The 20,798-nt window shown below is 37.0% G+C and overlaps 1 protein-coding gene across 7 annotated transcripts in view; it reads right to left on the bottom strand.

Annotated features, from left to right (window-relative positions):
• DENND4A (DENN domain containing 4A) overlaps positions 1–20,798 on the bottom strand; it is a 134,287-nt gene that overhangs the window by 97,593 nt on the left and 15,896 nt on the right. For 6 of the 7 annotated variants that reach the window (XM_059057687.2, XM_059057688.2, XM_067029622.1 and 3 more), the window contains exon 2: positions 6,827–6,905. The exons of the other annotated variant lie outside the window; for it this stretch is intronic. The gene's annotated coding sequence lies outside the window, so the exon portion shown is untranslated. The remainder of the gene's footprint in view (positions 1–6,826; positions 6,906–20,798) is intronic. 7 annotated transcript variants of the gene reach the window in all.

Genomic DNA, 20,798 nt, shown 5'->3' with positions numbered 1-20,798 from the left:
TCCTCAGTAATCAAGGGGCGTGTTTTTTAAAAGGTATTACAGGGACAGGAGACAATGCTTTGGGACCACATAAAATAGGGGATTAGAACTGAGACATCTGTATAAAACCAAGAGTCTCAAAGAACTACATCCGCAGTTAAGGAGTGGATTTTAAATCCATCCACTGGTACAGGGAAATAATAAAGTTTGCCTCAATCTGAGCCCTACTTTGGGGGGAGTAAGAAGTCTCTCTGAGAATGTATAACAATAGGCCTACTCACACTTGGATCTGAGATTTGATCTTAAGCCATCTGCATGGTCCCAGGATGCTCCAAACTGAGATATTAATGATAACTGTGTTCCCAGGCTAGTGATAGCCCTGGGGAAGCAAATGCAAAAAAGTTCTAGAGGGTACCCTCAACACAGATTTTCCACAGATAAAGCCCTGTTGAAGATGACCTCTTATTCTAAAATTATAAAACACACAAAGAAAAATCCACCTTGAATGAGTTTTAGAAGATACAAAAAACAGAAGAACTTCAAATAATAAAAGTAGGACAGCGATTATAACAGTAATGCATGCTTATAACAAATACAAAGAAAAAATACACCAAGTGGAATTCATCATGTATTTGCAAACACTTTAATAACAAAATCTCCTTCAGTTGTCTAGTATCACTTAAACCTTATTTGTTTCTTGAACTAGGAGAAGACATTCTCACCCCCAGCCCCTGCCACAGTACTGTCATTACTTATATAAGAATTATAGGAAAAAAAGTTTAACCTAAAACAGAAATTTCCAAACATGTGTCTCATGTTAGACTTAGTTCCAAAAAATTCAAAGAAAGGATTTTATGGACAAATATTGTACTGTATATTTATAATATACATTAAAAAATTAAAGCCTTGGAAATCTTTTGATAAAGGTACCTGATTAACGTCCCTTAATCCAGGATTTCCCCAGTCTATTTGAACAACAAACCCTATTTGCCCACTTAAAAACTAGAAAAAAACCCTCAGAACATGCTTTAGAAAATACTATTTAAAGTAGGGCTTCCTTGGTGGCGCAGTGGTTGAGAGTCCGCCTGCCAATGCAGTGGACGCGGGTTCATGCCCCAGTCCGGGAAGATCCCACATGCCGCGGAGCGGCTAGGCCCATGAGCCATGGCCACTGAGCCTGCACGTCCGGAGCCTGTGCCCCGCAACGGGAGAGGCCACAACGGTGAGAGGCCCGCGTACCGCAAAAAAAAAATAATAATAAAATAAAATAAACAGCCTATTTTTGTAGACTATAAAATACCTGGAGGCAAAGAAATTCTTATGTAATATACTTGTTTATAATATAATTATCACCACTTTCATCATAATCTCAAAATTCATTTAATTTTCTATATGGTTAATGTCATGAGTTTTCAGAATTCATGCCACATTTTTTGGAATTTGTATACATTGCTTAAATAAACTCTATAAATATTCTCACTCTTTGCTTAGAAAACACACCTGAAAAAGGATCGAATGTTCCTACTTATTTTATTTAGGTATATATGGCTCCTATGTAGCAATTCCCTTATGCATAAGATTTCTGCACAAAACGAACGGCTTAAACTTCTCAGAAATCCTTACTGTCCCAGAATGACAGTAAAGGAAAGTAATAACCTGTTCTCCTGGAAAACTGTTAAAAACTGAGAGTCACTCTCAGCTGACGGTCTATTACAGGTGTTCTACAAAAAAACAGCTGACCATCTATCCATTTTTTTAAAGTAGGAAAACAAAGCACTGTTGTATTTAACTTATTTTCTTCATTAAATAGTGTTTGAAAATAACTCTTTAATGGCTGCACAGTATTTTAACGGACATAACATTATTGACCTACTTCCTTATTGCTGATCATTTATTACACCTACTTATTTTGCTAATAGTTTTTAAATGGTAAGATGAATAACCTTGAACATAAACCTCTGGTTACAACTCTTATTTTTTTCAGGATAAATTTACTGAAGTAGAATTATTGGGTCAAAGCAACACATACACTTACAGCTTCTATAAGTGTTTATTTGCTTTTATGTGTGCATAAATTTTAAATTATAAGCTCTTGATAGACACGAGTCTTAAAAATTACCTTAGTAGAGCACTTTCCTTTCATCATAATGAAGAGATTTAAATATTCTCCTTTTTCTTAAGACTCTAACTTCGTATTATTTAAACTAAAGTGTAGAGTTACTATTACATACAATAAAGTTTTATGTCTTGCTATGCAGAAAGAAGGGAAAGAGAATGGAAATAGTACTATGATGAAAACATATATATGTTTAATAGGTTCTTTTGAAAGCTACTACCTTAGCCATTGCAAATAAACAGCTATTATATGAATAAGCAGATATTTGGGAAAAAAACTGTATGAAAATTGTTTTGGTTACATCTTCCTGGTTTACAAATTTTTATCATTTGATCTGATTTGCAGTTGAATAGAGTAAATAACTACTAAAAGGGAACAAGTTAAAGTTCTTCATCAATACATATAAAAGCAATCAATTTTAAAGTGGTGATAAAATATTCTTACTTTTATTGACAGAATAGTAAATTATATATTACTCCAGTTCCCTTGCCTTGTTGTTATTGTTGTTTTCCATTTATTCATTTGGGTGTGGAGAGTGGTAAAGAAGGTAGGCAAAAATATCTGAAGGCACTCACTGGTGACAAAGCATATAATGTCAAGAGCACAGCTGGCAACATCCCAGGTGACTTCTAGATCTAAATGCTCTTTAATTCTCTCAGAAAGAGTCTATAATACTGAAAATGCACTTCTACTTTTTATATTGTTTTTAAAGTAAGTTTGAGGTTTAGAAGCTAGGGGGAAGACATTGTTACAAATTACAAAGCAGAGAAAATACTGAAAATCTTTAGCACAGAAATAAATAATGAATAGTATTTCCTAACAATTTCAAGAAACCAACAGACTTCCATTGGAGTATAAAATTTACAATCCTCATTGAAAATACTAAACATATATTAAGACAAAATGCCTTATGTTGGTAAGAGCCAACAAAAATTACTTGGAAAGAGCACTTGAGGAAAGCATTCATAGTCATGTACAAAACTTGGACTTTTAGTGTAGTACATCAGAGCAAAAACCCTTAACAATTAGGAGGTAAATTTCTTTTCTTTTCCTTTTTTTAGAAGGTAAATTTCCTTAAATTCGTTTTGGAAACGGGGGAGCCACACAAAACAAATATTTGATCCGACAGTTCTCAAAACAATCACGGTAGTATAAAACCCTGAAACAACCTTACTAAAGTTCAAGTAATAATACTACATCATTAATCAGTTATTGTTTTTTTAATTCCTCTTTGTTCAACATGATACAGATAACTTAAGGAGTTAGCTCATAAGGTGTTTACAGACATCTTCTTAAAATTTCAGATACCTACTTGGCTAGTATTTCATTTCAAATTACATCTATTTTCTTTGAGATTAGAAAACAAGAAGGATGTGCGATCTATTCCTAAAAGGTTCAGGGGAGCAAAATTGAGAAATCATTACGAGAAAGCCTATTCAGCAACTAAGGGAGACTGACCTGTTTTTCTCCCTTTCTATCTCTGCCCAATCAATTCAGATTCCTTTTTATTTCTTCTATTACTCCATTAGGTCAAGTAGTAAAGCATTTTCTACCTAGGCTAACTCTAAGGACAAGAAAAGGCAAGAGTGGAAATCAGGGATAACATTTTAAGGATATATGAAAAACGAATCTGAACATAAATTTTGCAAAATTATATACTATTACTGAAATGGTAAAAGGAGCAAAGTCTTTCAGATAGGGCCTAGTACAGTCATAAACTCAAGATTATACATGAAAACAGTTGATAACACAATGGACCAGTTCAACTCCCCCTCACTCTAGTTCACTTCAATAAATAAGCTAGAAGAAATTTTCTTTCTTTTTTTAAAAAAATGTAATTCCACAGTTAAAAACCTAACCTAGCTCATATTTTTTTACATTATCAAAACTAAGCTAGAGACCATCATTCCCATCTTTTTCTAAACTTCACCTCTCATTTTTCTTCCAACCAAGGTAATCTATCTACTGTCCTTCAAATACAGTTTTGCTTTTTCCCTTTGATGATACACTATTACCTTTTTCTAGTCAATATATGTTCATCTTATTTTTCAAAACAATTTAAATGTATGTGGATTTTCATTTAAACTTTATGAATCGTACGGAACAGTAGAAAGAAAAAGAAATTCTACAATCCCATTCACAATAATAAATCCGGTTTATATTTAACAGTTTCCTAGTCTTCTTCTTCTTCTATATGCAGTTACAATACAGAATATAAATATTTTTATTTTTTTTAAAAAGCATTAGTCTAAACTGTTATAATCTTCATAATTATACGAAATGACTGCATAATATTCCATCAAATAGAAATATACACTATAATCAGTACCCTATTTTTTCTCCCAGCTAGTACCCAAAGTATGGTAGGTAGTTGCTTAAAAAAAATTTAAGTGAATAAATAGTTCACTTTATAACCTTCCTCAAGTATATTATACTAAATGTAATGTCTTTTTTCTATAATTCAGAATCAATTTTCTGAACCTCAATTACCTTAAATATTATAGTTTGTGAATGTAGGGTAAACACAGATAAACTAGATGATTTTTTTTTTTTTTTTTTTTTTTGCGGTACGCGGGCCTCTCACTGCTGTGGCCTCTCCCATTGCGGAGCACAGGCTCCGGACACACAGGCTCCACGGCATGTGGGATCTTCCCAGACCAGGGCACGAACCCGTGTCCCCTGCATCGGCAGGCAGACTCTCAACCACTGTGCCACCAGGGAAGCCTCTAACTAGATGATTTGAGTCTAACTAACCATCAGGGCCTTGGGCGAAATTAGAAATTTACTGAATAGGTAATTGATTCATTCATTCAATGAATTTTTCATAAATACTTTTTAAGATATGACACAGAAATCTAAGAGCCAGTGACGATACTGATGAAAGCTAGCCTCTGCCTTCAAAGAGTTTCTTGTTTAGTTTTATTTTTCCACATCTCTTTCTATTCCTTTATTCCACCTCTAGCCATCTTTTCTCCTACCACCCTTCCAGATCCCAAGTGCCTGCCTTCACCCTGCGCAGTTTTTCTTTTTTAAAATAATAAATTTATTCATATTTTATTTATTAATTTTTGGCTGCATTGGGTCTTCATTGCTGCATGCAGGCTTTCTCTAGTTGTGGAGAGTGGGGGGCTACTCTTCATTGCAGTGTGTGGCTTCTTATGAGATGGTTTCTCTTGTTGCAGAGCACGGGCTCTAGGCGCATGGGCTTCAGCAGTTGTGGTATGTGGGCTCAGTAGTTGTGGCTCGTGGGCTCTAGAGGGCAGGCTCACTAGTGGCGCACGGACTTAGTTGCTCCGCAGCATGTGGGATCTTCCGAGACCAGGGCTTGAACCTGTGTCCCCTGCATTGACAGGCGGATTCTTAACCACTGTGCCACCAGGGAAGCCCCCAAAGTTTTTCTACCAGTTTCTCCTGAAAGCCCCATGCATAGAAGTAACTCCTACTTTGTTGTTCCTTTCCCCATCTCCTTGAAAACTGGCACTCCTTCAGCATCAGTATTCTATGGAGATTTTGAAAGGAAAGAAATCTTATTTGTATATCATATTTAACAGTAGGTTTGCTTTCTTTTAAAAAAGGTTTAACCCACCCAAGCCAACTTGACTTTTTTTTTCTTTTTGCATATTGTATCTACTACAATATGCTCCTTGTTTTTTTTCACTTGAATTGTGAACTGTTTTGTTTTTTTTTAAGGTTTATTTATTTATTATTTATTTATTTTTTTGGCTGCATCAGGTCTTAGTTGCAACAGCAGGATCTTCACTGAGCCGTGCAGGATCTTTTGTTGTGGCACGCAGGCTCTTCATTGCAGCATGCAGGCTTCTCTCTAGTTGTGGCGTGTGGGTTTTCTCTTCTCTAGTTGTGGCACGCAGGCTCCAGGGTGTGGGGGCTCTGCGGTTGTGGTGCGTGGGTTCCAGAGTGTGTGGGTTCTGTAGTTTGCGGCTTGCGGGCTCTCTAGTTGAGGCACGTAAGCTCAGTAGTTGTGGCACGTGGACTTAGTTGCCCCACAGCATGTGGGAATCTTAGTTCGCTGACCAGGGATCGAACCCGCATCCCCTGCATTGGAAGGTGGATTCTTTACCACTGGACCACCCGGGAAATCCTTCAACATCACTTTTTTAAAGTAAGTTTTTAATAACCCAAATTGATGGACTATGTGGGGCAAATTTCTTAGCGAGGGGGCACTTATTTGTCTTCTAGTCTACTCTGGAACCACTTCCCCTCTCAATATCTATTCCCGAGCAAAAGCCAACAACAAAAAAATCAAAACACAGCTGTGTAATTTGAAGGTTCCTTTTTGAAAGATTAACAATTTATATTAAAAAATATTAAGATAGGAATAATAGACCTTTAAAGGGGAAGAGATCTTTTCATTAATGATAGTCTTATCCTTTATTTTATAGCCAAGGAAACTGAAGCACAGAAGATGGCTTACTTAAGGAGACCCAGCTAGTTAATAGTAGAGCCTGGGCAAGAACTCAAGTCCCTTAAAACAGTATTCTTTATATTTGGAGATGCTGTTTCTAATAAATGGTGTTCAGTTAATACTGACCCAGGGCACAGTTAAAACATCTCCTTTCAGTAAGTTATTTTGTGTCACTTGTTACTCATAATCATTACTTGGTGAATATATGCCAAATTCTTATTAAGAGATCTGGTAAACTAACATTTCACTGTATTTATATGGAAAACAGCTAATAAAAACAAATCAAAATGAAAAAAATAACTACTTACACATTACTGAAAGTCTCTCTCTGAAAATGATGCCAGATCTCAATTTGTGAATTCTGCAAGCCTTGGAGTTTGAGAAATACTGTATTAAAAAGAATAAGAATTAAGTTTAAATTAATTCCAATCAAATTTTCCCCCTAAGATGCCTGTGGATACTTAAAAGTCCTGTTAACAATGATAATTTTCAAACAAAATGGTTGCATATATTGTTTTCACATGGTTAAAGAGTCAACAAGTAATTTTCATATACCAGCTCCTCCAGAAAACACGTTTCAGTCCACAATAGATACATACTTAAAAAAAAAAAGCAAATAAGGGGGACAAAGAGAGAAAACAAAAAAATAAGTAAGGGCACAAAAGACTAAATGTGTACAGGAACAAGGAGAAAGAAAAACATGCCTATTTCTTAGGCATTATGTATAGTATCTCATTCCTAGAAGAAAAATATAAGCACGAGCACAAGAGGAAGAAACCATAGCTTTATCCAATGCTGAATATCTAATAACGGGGAAATAGCAACAACAGCAGACACCAGATTTACCTAACTTGGTTGGTCCTTGGTGTGTGTCTGGGAAGTAGGAGAGGAGTGGGGAAAGGGCCAAAATCATTTGAGTCAAGATTTGATTGAAGTGTCTCAGAATGGAATGGAGGGTGAAAAGAATGAATGAGAAGTAACATAGTATAATCTTGTTACATTTTAGATTGCTAAAAATGGTTAAAATATATATATATGTTTTAAAAACTAGGATACCACTCCACCTCAGATTCACTGAGTATTTTCAGTCAGTATATATGGAGTGGTACATATATTTTTCAAATATTTCTAAAATCGTATTGCTGACAGGCAGCAAAGAAACAATGTAAATATTGACTTGCTGAAACATTTTTAAAATTCACCATCAGATTATCACAAAAATGTTCTAGCTAAAATACTCTATGTATATAAAAACACTTGCAAATTTTGAAAACTACAGCTCCTATTTTATTGATAAAATATCAGGCTTGTTTTGATGCAATTATGAATTGTGAATGTAATATATAACCAATTCCAAATAAATTTTCTGCTACATTGAGTTTCTTAATATAGTACAAACATTTTGTTTTTGACCATGACTCTATGCTCCACTAAACTTAATATCTGTTTGTTACTCAATAAACAAAGCAATGGGGCTTCCCTGGTGGCGCAGTGGTTGAGAATCCGCCTGCTGATGCAGGGGACACGGGTTCGTGCCCTGGTCCGGGAAGATCCCACATGCCGCGGAGCAACTAAGCCCGTGAGCCATGGCTGCTAGGCCTGCGCGTCCGGAGCCTGTGCTCCGCAATGGGATAGGCCACAGCAGTGAGAGGCCCGCATACCGCAAAAAAAAAAAAATAAAATAAACAAAGCAATGGGACTTCCCTGGTGGCACAGTGGTTAAGAATCTGCCTGCCAGTGCAGGAGTCACAGGTTCAAGCCCTGGTCCGGGAAGATCCCACATGCCACAGAGCAACTAAGCCTGTGCACCACAACTGCTGAGCCTACTACACTCTAGAGCCCGCGAGCCACAACTACTGAGCCCGCGAACCACAAATACTGAAGCCTGCGTGCCTGGAGCCCGTGCTCCACAACAAAAGAAGCCACTGCAATGAGAAGCCCGAGCACTGCAATAAAGAGTAGCTCCTGGGCTTCTCTGGTGGCGCAGTGGTTGAGAATCCGCCTGCCAATGCAGGAGACACGGGTTCGTGCCCCGGTCCGGGAAGATCCCACATGCCGCGGAGCGGCTAGGCCCGTAAGCCATGGCCGTTGAGCCTGCGCATCGGGAGCCTGTGCTCCGCAACGGGAGAGGCCACAACAGTGAGAGGCCCGTGTACTGCAAAAAACAAAAAACAAAAACAAAACAAACAAACAAAAAGAGTAGCTCCTGCTTGCCACAACTAGAGAAAGCCCACGCGCAGCAACAAAGACCCAACGCAGCCAAAAATAAATAAATTAAATTAAATAAATTTTTTTTAAAAAAAGCATTTTGTTCAATGTTGAAAGTTTTAGACTTAACAGCAGCATTCACAATATGAAATGTTTCCTCTTTGACAGTATGAACTTCCAAAACCTTTACTTTGATTCCATGAATTGTATGAAAAATTGACCCATTAGAATTAACTGATTTCTCAGTACACAGAAGATGAGACTGATATAAAACTGGCATCACTTAAGTGTTTACAAAGTTCTTCTGTTAATGGAGACAACCCCTTTAAATTGCTATTATTTTTAATTGAACTTTTTATTTTGAAATAATTGTAGATTCACATTCAGTTGAAAAAATAATAGAGATCTGGCATACTTTTTACCCAGTTTCTCCCAATTGTAACATCTTGCAAAATTATAGTACAATCACAGTAGGGATATTGACATTGATACAATTCCCCTATCTTATTCTGTTTTCCCCAATTTTACTTGTACTCATTTGTGTATGTGTGTTTGTGTGTATGTGTGTGCACTTAGTTCTATACAATTTTATTACGTGTTGCTTCATGTACTTATCACCAAAGTCAGGATACAGAACAGTTCCATCATAAGGATCCTTAGTGTTGACATTTTATTTTTTAATTATTTATTTAAAATATTTATTTATTTGGCTGTGCTGGGTCTTAGTTGTGGCATGCAGGATCTTTGTTGCCGCATGCAGGATCTTCATTGCCGCATGCAGGATCTTCATTGCGGCATGCAGGATCTTTTTCAGTTGTGGCACGCAAGATCTAGTTCCCTGACCAGGAATCGAACCGGGGCCCCCTGTATTGGGAGTGCAGAGTCTTAACCACTGGACCACCAGGGAAGTCCCAGTGTTGACCTTTTATAAGTACGCCCACTTCCCTCCTGTCCTCCCCCGACTGTCCCTAATCCCTGTGGAGTGGTACATTTTTACCAGAGAGCACACAGGGCCAATGAAAGGAAAAGACAACGTCTCTAAAAGCAATACCCCCTTACAACCTAGCTGCAGAAACAAACCAGAGAAAAAAAGCATATATGTGTGGAAAGACTTGTTGGTCACATTTACTCAGCCATCTGGAACATTACATTTGAATATGATTATACAAACATAAATGCACAAACATATGTATGCATGCAAAGATAGGGACAGAGAGTGATCATCTACTAAATCACAATAAAAATCAATCCCCTTGGTTCTGAGATAAATTTTACTATCATGAATAAATTCCAGACTGGAATCAAGAGGACAACATAAAATAATGCTACAGAAAAACTACAGCGGGGATTCCTAGATGTATAAGAAAATAAAAATGAGTCTTTTACTGTGTTCAGAGGTAAACCTGTCCCTCCCCCAGAAATTAGGTTTGAACTAAGGTAGCAGGGACTTCCCCAGTGGTCCAGTGGTTAAGACTCTGAGCTTCCAATGCGGAGGGAGCAGGTTGGATCCCTGGGAACTAAGAGCCCACATGCTGTGAGGTGTGGCCACTGGGGGCAGGAGAGAACCTGTAAAGCTGATGTTTTAAAATATAACGTAAATAAAATAGCTGGTATTCTCTTGAGAATATGGATCTGGTGTAGAAAAAACAGGAACAGACTGGAAATAACTGAAGGTTAATATGCAGATACCGCTTGTCTCTCCAGACAGACTATAAACAATTCAAAGGCAGGAACCCTGTCTTTTATTTCTTTTGATTCCTCACATAAATTATAGGAGTTATAAACACATGGTAGGTGCATAAATATTTATTAAATGAATGAGATCAGCACAGTAGGAAAAACATGTGAAAGTTAAGACACCACAGAATCATAGGATTGTAGAGCTAGGAGGCTCCTTGGAGATATAGTTTCAATCCTTTTTATAAATGAAGAAATTGAGGCATAAACATTAAACAGCTTGCCTAAGACCAAATACATCAATTTATGACTCAACTCTCATGGCTTTTAATTTGGAGTTCTTCTACACCATACTTCAATTCAAGAATGAAAGAGAAGAAAGTAAGTCCTTGGGGAGCCCTGTGTGTTAATTCGTGAATGCCGGCTTTGATGGACAAAAAAACTTAATAGGTAAGTGGGAGAAGTTAAACTAGCTGAAGAGAGTGGGGCAATTGGCAGGTAAGAAAAAGAATGAATGACTAAAAATCAGAGAAAAGAGTAAAACAGAAAGTGAAAGAAGTTGAACAAAGAGATGGCAAGAAAAGTAATAAAAAATAGATGAGTAAAAAAAATAGTGCAGAAATGGGATACAGAAAAGTTAGAAATGGTTAGAGAGGTATGGGGAAATTGTATCTGGAGATTTTTTTTTTAATTAATTAATTTATATATTTTAGGCTGCATTAGGTCTTCACTACTGCACGAGGGTTTTCTCTAGTTGTGGTGAGTGGGGGCTACTCTTCGTTGCAGTGTGTGGGCTTCTCTTTGCGGTGGCTTCTCTTGTTGTGAAGCACGGACTCTAGGCACACAGGCTTCAGCAGTTGTGGCTTGCGGGATCAGTAGTTGTGGCTCACAGGTTCTAGAGTGCAGGCTTAGTAGTTGTGGCACACAGGCTTAGTTGCTCCGCAGCACGTAGGATCTTCCCAAACCAGGGCTCGAACCTGTGTCCCCTGCATTGGCAGGCAGATTCTTAACCACTGCACCACCAGGGAAGCCCTGGAGAATTTTTAATGCTATTTACATTCTTTTTAAATAAAGAAACTATTAGATTTATCATTCCCATAAACAATTCCCTATAAACAACTACCAGTCTCATACTGAAAATCTGTTCATATTCATTACTATATATGAAATGCAAATATATGATGCTTGCCAGTCTAGAGTGAGATGGAAGTCTGGTTTTAAATTTTGTCTCTTGCACCATCTTTTTTTTTTTTTTCCTTTTTTTTTTTTTTGCAGTACGTGGGCCTCCTACTGTTGTGGCCTCTCCCGTTGCGGAGCACAGGCTCCGGACGCGAAGGCTCAGTGGCCATGGCTCACGGGCCCAGCCACTCTGCAGCATGTGGGATCTTCCCGGACCGGGGCACGAACCCGTGTCCCCTGCATCGGCAGGCGGACTCTCAACCATTGCGCCACCAGGGAAGCCCTTTTTTTTTTCTTTTTTTACTTAATCTACCATATGAATACCACTCCCACATCGCAAAGTTCTTGCCTACTCTTTGAATTATCATAAACATTTTTTTAATGTGTTGATAGGAGTTAACTTTTTTTTCAGTATTTATTTTTATTTATTTATTTATTTGGCTGCATTGGGTCTTAGTTGTGGCATGTGGGACCTTTGTTGCAGCATGCAGGTTTCTCTCTAGTTGTGCCACACGGGCTCCAGAGTGCACAGGCTTAGCAGTTGTGGCGCACAGGCCCTCAAGTTGTGGCACTCGGGCTCCAGAGTGTGTGGGCGTAGTTGCCCCATGGCATGTGGGATCCTAGTTCTCTGACCAGGGATTGAACCCAAACCCCCTTCATTGGAAGGTGGATCCTTAACCACTGGACGACCAGGGAAGTCCCCTGAATCATCATAAACATTTGTTAGCTGGTATCTAAAATGAATTGCTGCCACCAATGGGATGTTCCCAAAAGCTTCTCTTAAACATAAAATATCTGGTTTTTCTTCTCCATTTCATGGTTACTCGAAATAATTCTCACTGGGGTGATTAAAAATACATTTTCAGAAGACAAGTAATCTAAAATTCAGCTATATTAACATATAATACAAATGAGATTCATTGATTAAAAATACCACCTTTCTTGAAACGTAGATATCCAGATTTATAGTTCTCTCATTTGGTTAATGTTGAACATTTCACTTTCTTAACTATTTCATTTAGCCACCTATTTAAATATAGTACTTTAAGCCTTTTAAAGGCTTAAAATCCACTTTTCCCCACAAACTGTAACAAGTAACATTTATTTGTTAATAATCACCTGAAAAGAACTTTGAGAATTAATACTTGAAAACAACTTTGAGACATCTGTTATTCTCCCACTTAATAATGACTGATACAATTTTTTATCTGTAGGACTTACTAGATGGTCAAAGACTACAAACAAATAGTTCATACACAAGAAAACCCAAATGCTTGGAAGAATTGATAGCCTTGCAAATAATTATAGAAATTAAACTTCAGGTTTTACATCATGTCCAGTAAATTAACAAATATGAAAAAAAACATTAAACCCAATGCTGTAGTGCTGTAAAGAAATAAGCACACTTAAAAACTGTCAGTGGGGTATTTTCCTGATGGTCCAGTGATTAGGACTCCTCACTCACAACGCAGGGGGCTCGGGTGGTCAGGGAACTAGATCCTGCATGCTGCAAATAAGAGCCTGCATGCCGCAACTAAAAGATCCCCTGTGCCCCAACTAAAGATCTCACGTACTGCAACTAAGACCTGGCACAGCCAAATAAATAAATAAACATTTAAAAAAATTGTTGGGACCTCCCTGGTGGTGCAGTGGGTAAGACTATGCTTCCAGTGCAGGGGGTCCGAGTTTGATCCCTGGTCAGGGAACTAGATCCCACATGCATGCCACAACTGAGAGTTTGCATGCCGCAACTAAGAATTCCGTATGCCACAACTAAGATCCCACATGCCACAATGAAGATCCCACATGCCACAACTAAGACCTGGTACAGCCAAAATAAATAAATAAATACTTAACAAAAAAATTGCTAATGGCACTGTGAATTAGAAGAATTTTTCTGAAAAGTAATCCATCAGTACTTAAAACTAATTGTACTCTTTCTTATTAACTAATTCTATTTTGGTGAAATATCTCAAGAAAATATATATATTTTTTAGTCAAACTGTTGGTCTAGATTACTTATAACCATACCTCCTTAAAGATTCATAGAAGTTTTAGAGTAAAAAAGGTGGAAAGGTAAATATGACTTGCCCCAAATAGCACAGTTCATCAAGCAGAGCAGGGCCTAAAACTCCTTATTCCAGGTCTCTTGCTACTACATACCATGTAGACTATTCCACAGAAGTCTGAAACAATGATCCAGATTTGACAAAGATAAAGCAGATCAGGTTGGTGAGGCTAGATGACACATTGCTCCTTCTAAACATTCTGATGGCCAGGACCAGACCTAGATATACTTCTATTCTTTAAACTCCCTTAACCTTCTTTCAGCAATCAAACCAAACTTCAGGACCTTCTCTTTCTTCTTATTCCCAGGAATATTTTTAGTTCCACTAACTGCTGCTCACTTTCAAATTTATATCAACAACCATGACTCTCTATTGAGATCCAGAATGCCTGCATGATATCTTTACCTGCACATCTAATAGTCAAAACAGAAATATTTCTCTGGCATATCTCCACCTTTAGACCTAAACCTACTTCTCTGCCCACACACATACTTATACTCTATAAATTCAGCAGGAAAGGCATAAATTTGAACCTGGGACTTTGCCTGTACATATTATCAGTCAAGGTAGTTGACAGTCTCAAGTGAATATGGGCTCCAGAAAAGAAAAAAATAAACACTGCAGGAATACAAAAGAGGGGTGAAAGAAAAAAAAAGGCCAAGAACAGAACAACCTATCCCAGAGGAAACAGAATTTTTGGTCCAGACCAAACATATTTCTTAAATAAGCATGACAAACATCTTCAGGAAACTAAAGTAGGATACTAGGAAAATAATAAGGAATAATGAAGAACCAACTACAGATATTGGGTATTAAAAATAAAATAATTGAAATTCTAAGTCAGATAGCTTAAATAACAAAATGAATATAAATATTGTTGAATATTATATTTGATATTAGGGAAAAAAATGAATATAGTTGAAAATAAAATCAATGAGTAGATGATCAGAATGAGATATTAAGAAGGTATAAAGCAATTGAAAATATATATAATAAAAGTTTTAAAATATGGAGGATTAAAGGAATAAGAAGACAACCCACAAAGGAAATATTTGCAAAAGATATATCTGATATAGGACTGTTATCCAAAATATATAAAGAACACCTGAAACTTGACAATAAGAAAATTAACCACCCAATTAAAAAATGGGCAAAAGACCTGAACAGATACCTCATTAAAGAAGATATACAGATGGCAAGTAAACATATGAAAAGATGCTCCACGTCATATATCATTAAAGGAATGCAAAGTAAAATAACAATGAGAAATCACCACACTCCTATTAGAATGGCCCAAATCTAGGACACTGACAACACCAAATAATGGCAAGAATCTGGGGTGGCAGAAACTCTCACTCATTGATGGTGGGAATGCAAAAGATGAATCATATAGTCACTGTGGGAGACAGTTTGGCAGTTTCTTGCAAAACTAAGCATACTCTTACCATATGACCCATCAATCACACTTCCTAGTATTTACCCAAATGAGTTGGAAACACGTCCACACAAAAACCTGCACACGATGTTTACAACAGCTTTATTCATAACTGCCACACTTGAAAGGAACTAAAATGTTCTTCAGTAGGTGAATGGATAAATTAACTGTGGTACATCCAGACAATGGAATATTATTCAGTTCTATGATGAAATGAGCTATCAAGCCATGAAAAGACATGGAAGAACTTTACATGCATATTACCAAGTGAAAAAAGTCAATCTAAAAAGGCTTTATACTACATAATTTCAATTATATGACATTCTGGAAAAGACAAAACTATGAAAACAGTAAAAAGATCAGCAGTTGCCAGCAAGTTAGGAAGAAGGGATAAATAGTCTAAGCACAGAGGATTTTTAAGACAGTGAAACTATTCTGTATGATACTACAATGGCAGATATATGTTATTATCCATTTGTCAAAAGCCACAGGATGTACAACACAAAGAAGGAACCCTAATATAAACTATGGACTTTGCTGATAATGATGTGTCCGTGTAGGTTCATGGATTATAATAAATGTACCACTCTGGTGTGGGATGTTGACAGTGGAGGAAGCTGTGTTTGTGTGGTGGCAGCAGTATATGGAAACTCTCTGTAATTTCTGCTCAATTTTGCTGTGAATCTAAAACTGCTCTAAAAAATAAAGTGTATTTAAAAAGAAAAAAATAAAAGAATTAGTTCTGAACACATATGGAGGCTAGGAAAAACAGAGCCAATACCTAAATAATAGGGCTTTCAGAAGGTGAGAAAAAAACAGAGAAGAGGAAATACTTGAGAAATAACGACCAATTATTTCCAAGAATTAAAGATATAAGATGTCAGTTTGGTATAACAGATAAGAAAAAAATACCTAGACACCTTATAAGGAACTCTTAGAACATCTCAAAGAGAAAATTTTAAAAATTCCCAGAAAGAAAAAGTAGTTCACCTACCCCCCCAAAAAAAATCTGACTCCAGACTTCCAGTTAGTAAGATAATGGAGTAATATTTTTTTAATGTTATAAAAAATGAAGTTTAATATATGGTTAAACTATTATTTAAATACAAGGATGAAATAAAGGTATTCTTAGGAATATAAGTACTCCTTATATTCCTTTATACTTATATATAGAATATAAGTATAAAGCAGCTAAACAAACAAATAGAAACTCAAACTATTGGTCTAAAGGTTATAAATCTAGGGGACTAGATAAGATATGGCAAGAAAGGGTGCGTAAATAACTTAAAGGTTCACTATTGCTAATTAAACAATGGAAGTGGGGGGAGGGAATGAAGGAGGAAAAAGAAGAAGAGAAAAAAAGTAAAGTATACGCATAATAATCCTGAGTATTAAAAGACTAGAGAATGCTAACATTGTAGGGGCAGAGAGGAGGGAGCGCCAACTAAGATACATGCCTTATTCAGGAGGAAGATATAATCAATAAGCTTAAAAAATTATAAATATAAATAAGAATCTAAGTAAAGAGTAACCACTAAAAGAATAAAAATAGAATACATAATTTTCAAACTGGCACAAAAAATTATTTATCCTCAGAAATTGGAAAAGAGAAAGAAAGGAAAAAAAATTAGTGTAAATAGAAAAAACAGAATAAGATGGCAGGAATAAATTCTAATACAATAGTAAAAGACACACTTAAAAAACTCTTAGAAAGCACTCTTGGAGGTAACATGTCAGTCTTCTTACTGATCCTTGAACAAACCAGGCATGTTCCAGCCTCCGGGCCTTTTTATCCTTGCTGCTCTCTCTGCCTGGAATAGCCTTCTCGGATGCCAGCTGAGACAGCTGCATCTTCAGGTCCTTCCTTTTAAAAAGTCACCTTCTCCGTGAGGCTTTCCATGACCACCCTATTTTAAAATTTCAACAATTTCCCACACCCAATACTTCATATTTGTTCTTTCCTTGTTTTAATTTTCCCACCTGATTACTTTTCACTATCTAACATGCTACATATTATACATATTCATTTCATTTATTATCTCTCTCTCTTTCCTCAAGATTAGTAAGTTCAAAAAGGGTAGGAATTTTTCCATTTTAGTCACTTCTGTATAACCAGCACCTAGAACAGTGCCTGAAGAATAGTATGTGGTCAATTTGTTGAATGAATGAATAGACAAATCAAGGTGTTCATAAGTAAAGGAATCATTTTAAAATGTGGCAGTTACCATGATTTGAATATCATGTAACAGTCAGAAGCAAGGATAATAGATGTACACATAGCAACATAGATAATTTTTTAAATGTAGTGTTGAATTAAAATAGTATAAAACAAAAAGGAATCTAAAGCAAAATATCACTTATATAATTAAAAATGCATACCCAAAACAGCACTATAGTTTTGAAAAATATACCCAGGATGACATGCTAAGTAAACATATTAAAGTAGATATCTATGGGGGAAAGGGAATGGGAGTGAAGATGGAGGGTAAAAGCAGATAAAATAAAATTAAAGCAGGCCCCCACACAGGCCAATGACGAAAGTGAACCATGAAATCAGAAATAAGATTAAATCAATTCTCTATACCTGAGGCACCCTCACCCCACTTGCACCCAAAGAGAGCTATTTAGCCACTGGTTTCAGCAAAACTCAAATCACTGTGACCTCGAGAAGACCCATTTCAGTAAAGTGTTAGTAAGAAGAAAGCCCAACTGGAATGAGCTGAGGAGAGAATGGGGGGTGAGGAAGTATACATAACCCTTTGCAGGAGTTTCGATGTAGAGGGGACCAGGGAGATGGAGTGGTAACTTGAGAAGACATGGAATCAACAGAGGAATTTTTTAAATAAATAAACAAAATTAAAGGGGGGGTATGCTAAGGGCAATCATCCAGCAGAGATGGAAAATGAGGATGAAAAAAAGAAAGATAACTGTAAAGCCTTGAGAAAGTATGACAGGATGGGATCCAAAACATAGAGGATCAGATCACAGAGACAAGGATTTATCTCTTATTAAGCTTTCCATAATAATATGTTTAACAATGATTTTTCTGAATATGCAGGCTTTGGTGATGTGGGTTCTAACTTTTTTGGGGTAATGAACCTCTTTGAGAATCTGATTAGTGCCATGGGTCTTCTCTCCCTTAAAATACACATACAGATATTCAGATAGAACTTTACATACAACTTTAGGGGGGGGTCACTGAGCCATGCTTCCCAAGCTAATCCATACACAAGTCTGTTTGGGGTTTTTTTGTTTGTTTTTACTTTTTAATTAACATATAACATAGATATAGAAAAGTACAACTCTAGGAAAGTAAACACAATACCACCATTACAAATACCTCTCAGGTCAAGAAATAGAACAGTACCAGTAACTGGAAGTCCCCAATCCCCCTTCAACCTTCCCCAAAAGAACCACTATCTTGAACTAGTTTTGTCTGTTTCTGAACTTTATATATATAAATGGAACATGGAAGGATTCTTACAGTACGTGTATGGTCCAGTTTTTTGCACTCTACAATATGTTTTTGAGATTGTCACACTTGTATGTGTAGCAGTTTGTTCATTTTCATTTCTGTATAGTTTTTCATTTTGAGAATATCATAATTTTATGTATCCATTCCATTGTTAATAGACATTTGGCTTGTTTCCAATGTTAGGGTATTATAAATAATTACAAAGTCATGTGTAAATTATTGTACATGTTTTTTGATGTACAAATGCATGCATTTGCCAAAAATACCTACAAATATAAGTGCCACGATACAGGGTCAATGTATACCCAACTTTGGTACCTAATGCCAAACAGTGTTCCAAAGTAGTTGTAATAAGACCTTATATTGGACGGGTAAGATGGCTTAGGAAATAAAAACTTGTTTTTTGCAAGTAGAAACATTTCTCTGATGGACCTCTCTACAATATTAGTTTGTTGTTTTGTTTCAGTTAAGTCATTGCTGAATAACACTATAAAAAGAGAAGTTAAGTGCTCTGCAATCAGCTTGGCCAAGCTCAAATCCTAGCTCCATTTAGTGTTAGATTATCATACAAGCAAATAAACCTGTGCTTAGGTTATGGCAAAAAAAGTGCACCAAGAAAAGTTTAATTCAAATACATTTAATTAAATAATTTAACAATGAGGGAGCATCATTTTTTTTTCTTTCTTCCTTTTTTTTTTTTTTTTTTTTTTTTTTTTTTGCGGTACGCGGGCCTCTCACTGTTGTGGCCTCTCCCGTTGCGGAGCACAGGCTCTGGACACGCAGGCTCAGCGGCCATGGCTCACGGGCCTAGCCACTCTGCAGCATGTGGGATCTTCCCAGACCGGGGCATGAACCCGTGTCCCCTGCACGGCAGGCGGACTCTCAACCACTGTGCCACCAGTAAAGCCCCGAGGGATCATCATTTTAAGAAGTCAGAACTTTGCTGATTTTGCTTATCTTTATTTGATGTTTTGGAATGATTTTGTTCTGAATTGTAGAAGTAGCATCATAATCACTTCGAGACTTGATGATGTAAAGGTTTAGAGACAGGAAATTATGACTCTGATTCTCTCAATCATTCATCTAATAAACATTTACCAAATGTTTATTGAAAAGGACATGCATCAGAGTTTTATTTTTGACCATCCAGCATCTGAACTCCTTTACTATATTTTAAAAATCTGCCACTGTGTGTGTCTTGGAAGGAAGGTAAGCCCTAGATAGAGTCAACCATGGAAGCCAAAAAGACAAGATACTTGCTTTGCTATTTAGGAACCAGGCACATAGATTGGTCAATTAGATGCTTTCATGCAGAATTTGACTCCAGAGCTAACGTTGCAGAGACAGTTTAAAATTCATTCTTAGGGTAGTGACATACAGTACCCAGAGGCAGTGTTCCAGCAACGGCATCCAGCGTCCTGTGGAGGAGTCAAAGGTATCTTAAACAAAAAGGACATTTCTGTGGCATTACTTTGGCTATGGTCTAGCCCTGAGGTTGATTAGTTGGTTTCCTATTTGTTCTCAAAGTCTGGTTCTCCTGTCTTTCAGTCATTTCTGTAAGCTAACTACTATCCTTCCAATAAATTCTTTTTAACCAAAGTTGATTTCTGTAGTTTGCAAACAAGAATCCCAAAATGGCAACCTTACCATATGCCAGGCTCTGTACCAGGCACTGGGAACACAAAGACAAATAATTTATGTATGGCCTTGCCTTACAAGAGTTTAATAGAGAAGGCAGACAAGTAAACAAACAATTACTGTAAGTGATAAGACTATAACAGAAGTAATCACAGAAAGCACAAGAAGGACACACAGTTTAGGCTTCAGGAGTCAGAAAAGAAAGAGTTATCATCTAAATCTTGAAATACGAGTAGGGTAATAGAGGAGAGATGGAAGGGTATTCCAAACAAAAGGAGCAACAAATAAGAGGCATATGGCCTTTTCGTTGCTCATCACTTCCTTCCTACACAGTATCAAAAGCATAGTTGAAGGATAAAAGTGACAAAAGCGGGCTTCCCTGGTGGTGCAGAGGTTGAGAATCCACCTGCCAATGCAGGTGACACAGGTTCGTGCCCCGGTCTGGGAAGATTCCACATGCTGCAGAGTGGCTAGGCCCGTGAGGCATGGCCGCTGAGCCTGCATGTCCGGAGCCTGTGCTCCGCAACGGGAGAGGCCACAGCAGTGAGAGGCCCGCGTACAGGAAAAAAAAAAAAAAAAAAAAGTGACAAAAGGCAGAC

The sequence above is a fragment of the Kogia breviceps genome, chromosome 3 (assembly GCF_026419965.1).
Source record: "Kogia breviceps isolate mKogBre1 chromosome 3, mKogBre1 haplotype 1, whole genome shotgun sequence".
Lineage (NCBI taxonomy): Eukaryota > Metazoa > Chordata > Mammalia > Artiodactyla > Physeteridae > Kogia > Kogia breviceps.
This window is presented reverse-complemented; position numbering and strand designations above follow the sequence as displayed.